We start from the raw sequence: 8965 nt of genomic DNA, 5'->3' as shown, positions 1-8965 counted from the left end.
CCTAGTACAATTTTATTGGTATTTAAAAGTTAACCATGAGGGTTGGACCCACAAAATCATAAATTACAAATTCAATGCAACCCTGGATGTTTCTAGCCCACTATACACTGGCGGCACGCTCCTTTTATTGACGTCACTATTCTCCTGCATTGTCCGACAATCCCTCAAAGTAGCAGTTGTAAAATTTTACTAGGTACTGCAGTGGCGGCTCGTGACTATTTTGGTTGGGTCGGCCAGCAGTGAGTAACCCAAAGTTTTAAGACATAGAATACAAGAACCAGAGACCTCAAGTCAGTCATTATCTATAATTTGCTTCCTGTATAGTGTTAATTCATATAGTCCTAACAACTTGGTAAAACAAAATAAAAAATATTCTTCAAATAGGTATAAAGTAAAGCATATACTTATACAATATAAGCCATCTATAATAATAAAATACGACAATAAACTCAAATAAAAATGAAAATAACATTCAAGTTATAAAGTAACACATTCTAACAAAAAATATAACATGAAACGTCAACAACTATTTATTAGTAAAAAACAAAATTAAAAAAGTAAATTAGAAATTTTTATAAACCAATTCAATGCGTCTTTGTTTTGTATTGGCAAAGTGGTCAATTACTTGATTATAGAACTTTTGATCTTCCGTTAAGTTTGTAAGCACTTCTTTTTCTATTGCTAAAACGAATAATTTGGATAATCGATTTTGACTAATGGAGTTTCTAGTAAAATTTGTAATTCGCTTTAAAGCTGAAAAACTGCGTTCAACATATGCTGATGTGGATGGTAGGTATATGATTAAAATTAAAGACAGAAATAATTTCGGAGGCTTCTACATTTTCGTAAGTAGCATCATCAGGAGCAGGGTTGAGAAATTAGGAAGATGGCAAAAGAGCACGGTAACTCAATATGTCAATCGTACCAGACGACCAGAGGCAAAACTCTTTTTCTGAAGTTTTTTTGAATTTATTGTCAACATCATATTCAAAAATTAAACAATATCAACAAAATAGTTTGTTTTTTGACTTGCTCCCCGTCAGCCATTCATAATTTTCATACCATGCTGTATTAATTATTAATTATTAATATGCTATTGCACCGGAGCTGACGTTATTATTGCTCCGTGCTTCGATTAAATGTTGCATGCGCGGCTCCGAACGGGTCATTTCTTTTATATCCCAGGAATTGATCATCGTATGTTAAAAGTCGAAAGTCATTATTTAATAGATGTGTAACAGCATCAAAATTTAAATCAGTTACTAATTCTCTTACTAACTGTTGTCATTGTTACTGAAATTAGAAACAAACCTAAACCAATTTCATCCACGTGAAGACTGCAGAAATTCACAATATACAGACAGCGGCCGGCCGGTGCTGGTAGTGGGGAACCGCATGGAAAAGTGCACGGCAGAAGTGGAGTGATGAAACGTAATATTGTACGGTTTCATCGCTATTGCCTTCTAACTTATACAAACAGAAGGTGATAGCGCTATAACAACTTGATGTACTGCCAAAAGGCCGGCCGATTTTAGCAGACATTTGACCAATCACTGCTGCAGGCGCGTTAATCAGAGGGTATTAGACACGTATCAGTCTTTATAGCTATTTCTCTTTAATTCCGCTAAACAGAGAGCGATAGCAGATATGACATTATTCGACGTTTATTCTTGTAGTCGGCCGGCCTCAGCTGCTGCTCCTCGCAGTAAAAATATTTAAACTTCCCGGCACGATTTGTGCTTCCGAACGAAAGTGAATAAATTAGATAACGCTTTTTGTAATTAAAAAAATAATAACAACAGTAAAATCAGGTGATTTCAAAATAGCTTTAAATTATATTCTTGCGTTTAAAATAAAAATGAATATCGCAAATTGACAAGTTCGGTGACAGACTCGGCCTGGCCTAACTGGCCCCCCCTGACGAGCCGCCACTGAGGTACTGTTGTATTCTTTCTTTATTAGAACCCATAGGCGTCGTACCGGGGTGGCGTATGGGTTTCTTTCGTAACAATACCTATAATAATTATAATTGCACTTTTAATTCTGACAATTCAGAATAAAGCAACAAAATTTTGAGTATAATTTGACTTTAGACAGTTTTAACTAAAAAAAATGATCGAAATGAATTTTTTTCTCTGAATCTGATTGGTCAAATTTTTAAAAATAACTCGTTGTTATTGGCCCAAAGTACCTGAAGTAAATTATCCTAGAGATTTTTGTTTCTTTATTTAATATTTAAAAAATAAGTGGAAATTTTTTCAACCAATCAAAATCAGGAGCTGTATTTTTTTATTGTACATTATAGTACAGAAATATTATTTCTTAAAATGAAATTCACCATTATTATATTATAACTAATAATAGGTTGAAGGTTGCTAGGAATATTTTTATTACATCTTGGTACATTAATTTGAATGAAACTGTGAAAATGGAAATAGTGTAACTGTTTTACTGTGTCGTATACGATTTTCTTACCGAATCATGGAAATTGATCCTTTGAAATCTTTTCTCATGCATCACAATACCTAATTACTAATTAGGCGCTAGTGTTCCACTCGGGTTAATTAATACATGTGTTATTAAAATGCATTCGAAAAAATTTAGAAAACAATCTTATTATTATCTTATATAAGTGATAATGTCCGAAACTATTAGACTGATTAATCCATTTCTGTTTTCCACCTCATGTAGGTAGGTTTTTGGGGAAAAATTCAAAATTGTATAACAAAGTTTTACAATATAATTTATTAACTATACAAAACGATGATTTGTGCTTGTACACATCCTTATCGCACATGGACGTGGAAATCGTTATTCATCTGTTTACTATCCCTCCAACAATTGTATAACAATATCTCAAAATTTTGCTAAATAAATTCTGTTTAAAATGTGTAAAATAACATGCTTCTTTACGATGATTTATTAATCCACCCCTATTTTTAACATTTTGATGTGCAGTTTTTTGCGAAAAAAATGTAAAATTACTCAATAAAATTTTACAATTTAAGTTAGAGACTACAACACCGATTGCTTTGAAATTTTATACACTCTTTATGATTGTAATTGTATGTCAAGTATTTTCTGTCGTCATTTTGATAATCGAATGTTGACATCTCCGGCATATATTGTGATGCTTACTGCAATACTAAACAATAACAAATTGAAAATTACTTTTGAATACTACGCCCCTGTTAACTAACCACAGCGTTTCGCGTTTCCAAGCAGAAAACTAACTGCACCAACGAAAACTAATCGACGGTTTGATCAAACATTCTCTTCTTTAGAGTTTCTGCTTCCATTTTTTGAAATACAAGCAACAGTGTTGTTATTGTTAGTCTCGCACTGTCGGCAGCCAATTTATCTAATGTATTTGGCCTTGAGTTTTTCGCGTCGGAACAAAATTTTATTGAGAAAAGTTGATTTGAAGCATATGCATAGTGTTGGTCACTTGCACGCGGCAGTCTAATTCCCAGAAAGGTCATAGTCATAGGACACTTGCGCGCAAATAGGGATTATAAGGGTTTATTTAATGGTACTTAGCTGATAAGAAGAAATCGGCAGTCGGCACAGTTCTTTTACTCTTCTACATTACAGTACCATCAGGAACGAAAAAATTCGAAAACTGTCCTAGTATTCAACGTCTCTGATAGAAGTTATATAAATTAGTAATTATTACTATTACTATATGTATATATTATACATGTATGAACATGAACCCTTCTTCTTCAAATTTCAATTTGGCCCACTCGTTAAAAATCTACTTTTGATCCCTTGGACGATATAATTTAAATGAATAAGTAAATAGATGTACATTATTGGTTTTATTAAAGATAATTTAATAATATGTGTGACAGTATGGAATATGGGGTCGTCTAATACTGACTAGTCTCAGGAATTTTAGGATTTTAAGTAAAAATGGCATTACACAAAATTTTGGGATCAAGTTGATCTGAAAGTTACCATTGTGTGACATCTCTTTTATTTCTGATAACATCATTAGTTTTATATGACATCGTGTTTAACTGTTTACTAACTTCTGGCAATCTTCTGGTGCGAATTCGTCCCAAATTCTTGGTAGTTTTTCTTTTAGTGCTGGTATTGTTTTTGATGGCTTTTGTACGACGTCGTCATTTTTTCATTTTGTTTCACAGTGTTTCTATGGGAGACAAGTCAAGCTGTAAACCTATTTTAGCTAGTACATAGATGTTTTCTGTAAATCATCATGAAACTCTTTTAGACGTATTGCAGATCCTGAAAAATCACTGTAGGTAGTAAATTTTCTTCTGTCAATGATGTTTAAATATTTTCTTGTATTAACTGTGTTCTCCATAAAATGTAGTTTTCTTATACTTGTTGCTGACATCGACCACCACACCATAACAGATGTTGTAAATTTAACTGTTCTTTCAAAAAATTTGGGTGATATGTTTAATTTTTCAGTCGAATTACCCGATCTCTGCCATTGCCCACAGAAACGTCAAACCAGGACTTATCACTCCACTGTATGCAACTCCACTGTTCAATAGTCCCATTTTGATGTTCTTTAGCCAGGTATTATAATTTTATTGAAATAACCAGTGAAAATTACCTATTTACTTTTTATGTTCCAAATCTATGAGGTTCCGGATGACAAGTGAATCTTGAAATAAATTTTCCAATTGCTGCGCTTCTCAGTAAGATCAACTGTCTACAGCTGGAACGTATATTTTGGCGAATAATTAGTTTTAGTGTTCTCCTATCCATATCCGAAACTTTAATTTTTTTACATATCGGGGTTTTGGCGAGGTAGAATCGCTGGTTTGGTATAGACGAATAATATTTCTAACATTATAACATGATAAACCTGAAATTTTTCCAATTTCGCCATTGCAATGTCCTTGTTCACAAATTAATTATTATATTTTGAACTGCTTCATTAAATTCCTGTTCCTCGCACCACTGCTAACAACAAAATGGATTATTTCTACGCAATTAATAATACGAGTATCCAGTAACAATTATTTTTACATAATGCTGAACAACTACCTGATAAATACCAAAGAGTACCGAGTTTTTGCGAATGATTTGTGCTTGAAGAAATACAAAATATTAACCGCTAAACGTAAGTTTAATTTTATGCCAGAAAAACCGAATAGGAAATAAAATTATTTCGTTTTAAATGAACGCAGAATGTGTAAATATTAAAATTATAAGTACAACGTTCAAACAGCTTAATTTCCATGTAATATTTTTTATGCTAATTTACAAAAACTGGAATTTTGGCCGGTGGGACAACTGAAGTGGGAAGGGGCTCATATAAAAACAACAAGGTCACCAGATTTACTTTTGTAAAATGTGCTTCGAACGTAATATCTCAACAAACTGTTCAAATTTTACAAGATGAATATATTGGTAGAAAATTTAAGAACAGTAAAAAATTCGTTCAGCTCTATATACATATGTAACCATTATTTATTTCTCCTAGTATTTATTTATTTTTAAATGACCAATACACACGTAAACTGTTAGAATAGGCAATGACTGTTTATGGTATTAATCCTCAAAATTATATATATGCAAATCTTTCTGACCGCAGCGCACAACTAACCTTGCCTCTCTAGTTGCCGCGCAACTGTCCTACAGGATTAGGACCACTGTAGATTCCTTCTTTATCTGTAGTTTAACCCCTACTTTTATTTTTATTTATAGGAAAAATTGCACATTTTTTTTTCTTCTCTAAAATGACTTTTTTTGTTTAAAATATTCACCAGTTCTTTCCGTACGCTATACTTCCCATGTTTTGTTATGGCGTTATGTTACTTTTTTATTTTTTAGTATATTTTCTTCAATAAATAATTAGTAGCACCAATAAACTATAAAATTTATAAAGGGTGGTGGGGAGGTTTTTAAAGGTGTACTGTATATTATATGTACAGCAGAGAGATCTTTTGACGTTTTCTTATATAAACTTATACAAATAAAAGATCGTACAGTAAAAGATTCTTATTATAATTAATTATATCCACCGAAAGACGAAATACGACGTCTATGTTGAAAGTAGTAATGGAAATAGTAGTTTTTGTGACGTGTCTTTATGGATAGGTACTGAAATACAGGGCACTGCAAACGATGTTAAAAGTTAATTACACAGTGGATTCTATAAAATAGTATAACATACAATGTGTCTTTACGGATACTGAAATACAGGGCACTGCAAACGATGTTAAAAGTTAATTACTGCAGTGGATTCTATAAAACAGTATAACATACCCGTTTTTGCCTGGATAAACAGTCTATAAATTCGGCTGCAATTTCGCAGGTAGATTGGTCTTTCGTTGAAGTTTTAATTTCCGAATTGTTATTTCCATCATTTGAAGATTTTTGTTCAGGTTCTATTTGGTCAGCATAGAAATTGATTTCACGAACTATAAATAATGTCAGTACCATTTTGTAAACTGAAAAAAAATTAACTTAAACTTGCCAGTGCTATTAGTAAGAGCGTCATGACATCTATAAAGTTGATCCATGAGATCTACTGCTTGGAAATATACCACATTTTTCTTTATCCATTCTTGTATACTGTCATATGCCGGGTAATCATTTGCGTTGAGCTAGAAATGATATAGGTTCTGCTCGAGATTTATATTTATTGAAAGTATGTATGACAAAATTTAATAATGACCATTAGTTTTGGAAAATAAGTAACTAAATAAAGAATGGCCACATTGTTGAACCAAGTGCAAGGATTTGCTTATTTCATTGAAGCAGTTAAGTTATAAATAGATAATTAAATCCTTTACAAAAACTAAGGCGTATCACATAACACACTTAATCACATAGCATTAAACGATATAATTTTAAACCAAAGTCAGAATAGCGTTTGATCTTTTTTTGCGCTCACTCGGAAGTTAAACCATTTGCACATATTAAATTTACTCATGGTTCAAATTTTGACAAAATGTTTGCATACTACAAAAAAACTCATTGTGTTAAAGTACGTGGCATTATTGTAATCCTATCCAATTTAAGAAAATGAGATCATCACAACTTTTGATGCTAATTTCTTACCATATGTAACTGTCGAAGAATACAAATATAGTATTCACACTAAAACAAAAGTTGCATGTTAATGAACAAAAAAAAAAAGTTTACCACTCATTTTACCTTTTTTTCGTCATTTTCATCTTCTGTTGCTATTCCTAATTTTTTTTTCGCAAAATTTAATACGTTTTTCGAACGTTGCACAATTCTGTCAACTACTTCGATTTCTTCAGTCCAACAGTATTCTTCTTTGAGTTTTAATTCTGTAGGCTTATTACATTCTTCGTCAGCAACCTGCAGTTACTTGCTGTGAACACTAACAAATAGTAAACATAACATGTTACTTACTGCTGATCTGAAAATTGTAAAAACACAAAGGAGATGCAACGTTCTCATGTTTAATTGTTTCATTATTACTAGTTATAAATCTGTAATTGTTTAACACGATTTTGATAGTTGTTGTTAAGAGATCGGAGCACAAATATTTTTTTAAACAATTATTAGCTTTGTTTTATATTTGATTTTACAGATTTGACCTTCATTTTGTATAATCATACATAATTTTGTTTTGGCAGTAGGTGTATAATTTTAAAATTAACAACACTGAATGATATTTTTTATTGTGAACATCCTTTACGAATTTCCTGTTTCGTTGTCTTCTGCTTACTGGTTTAATTAAAATGTTATTGCATTTAACCATATTATACGTGACTATTAATCATATTTGAGTATTATCGTTTAGTTTTTGTAGGAGTTAAATTTTGAGAAAATAATTTATTTCTGGTGGGTTTTGTTAATTCGTAGTATTTATATCTAATTGTATTTCCACGCATTCACCTGGAATTTCACGTATGAAATAACAGAAAATAAATGATTTATTTCCGGAAAGATACGTAATGAAGTATGTATGGTTAGGTCATTTTTTTTACTTAGAATTTCGCGGCTTATAACAAAGGACATGGATTAATTATTTTTGTAATTATATTTCCAGGTAAGTTCAGTTAGTCTGTAATGATAATTTTGAAACAACAAAAATTTCATTGCCCTTCAAATTGATAACATGAACTTTCGATACAACAGGTGTGAATAGGATCGTCAATTTTCGAAAAACACCACTATTTGAGTGGTGAAAGTATAAGTGACACGGGTCATATAAGTACATTTTTTTTTGCTGTAATGAAATTGTAAAATGTTAAAGAACATTCTGTTTTATTAAAACATAACATAGCATCGAGTCCAGTGCTGAGCTGAAAGAGGTAGTGTAATAGTAAACAATAAAATTGAATGCTGCAGAATCAGTTGTTGTAATAGAGCGACATGCTTATTAACAGCAGTTTTTGACCAAAAACAATAGCAATGCCAAAAATAACTTCTGTTCTAGTGAGAAAAGTAGCATCAAAACTGTCGTTAAAAATAATACGGTCATTTATTCTCGTAAAGGTCAAAACCTCATAACAGTCATAACATAATATTTAAATGTATTTATTTACCAGTTAAAAATCCTATAAAAAAAATTGTAAATGTAAAGATGAATTAACGAAGCTATTCGTTCTCAAATCGTTCACAAATTAAAAAAATGCAGATATGTATTTCACTAATGTCATATCAGAATCTATGGAAAACAAAGGACCAAGAGCGAAACTTGGAGTGACACCATTTTTTTAATGTTTACAGAGACTTGAAACTATTAATGTATTGATAACGTTAAGTCTATTGCCATCAAAGAAACCAAAATATTCCAGTTTTTGTACTAAGAGGTGATAATCAAAGATAAGATAAGAAAAATCAGTGCAGTGCAGTGTAGTGCAGTTTACATACACTTAATATTAATTAATGATTATCTAGAGGATAATACAAAAACTGCTGTAATAAGTGGAATATCTAATTTGAACACCTTTTAATAAATCTACAATATTGATTTTAGTTTAACATCTGAAAAAGCTAT

General features: G+C 31.4%; 1 long non-coding RNA gene across 1 annotated transcript; it reads right to left on the bottom strand.

Annotated features, from left to right (window-relative positions):
- Positions 1-6011: 6011 nt before the first annotated feature.
- LOC135134956 (uncharacterized) lies at positions 6012-6395 on the bottom strand. The gene is made up of 3 exons (XR_010281414.1): positions 6250-6395; positions 6158-6190; positions 6012-6099 (listed from the first exon to the last, which is right to left on the bottom strand). It is a non-coding gene; the product is annotated as an uncharacterized LOC135134956 (long non-coding RNA).
- Positions 6396-8965: the final 2570 nt, after the last annotated feature.

The sequence above is a fragment of the Zophobas morio genome, unplaced genomic scaffold, assembly GCF_036711695.1.
Source record: "Zophobas morio isolate AGI-343-1 ecotype UQ-CSIRO unplaced genomic scaffold, CSIRO_AGI_Zmor_V1 ptg000024l, whole genome shotgun sequence".
NCBI classification, from domain to species: domain Eukaryota; kingdom Metazoa; phylum Arthropoda; class Insecta; order Coleoptera; family Tenebrionidae; genus Zophobas; species Zophobas morio.
Note: the sequence above shows the minus strand (reverse complement) of the source record. Positions and strands in the feature narration are given on the sequence as shown.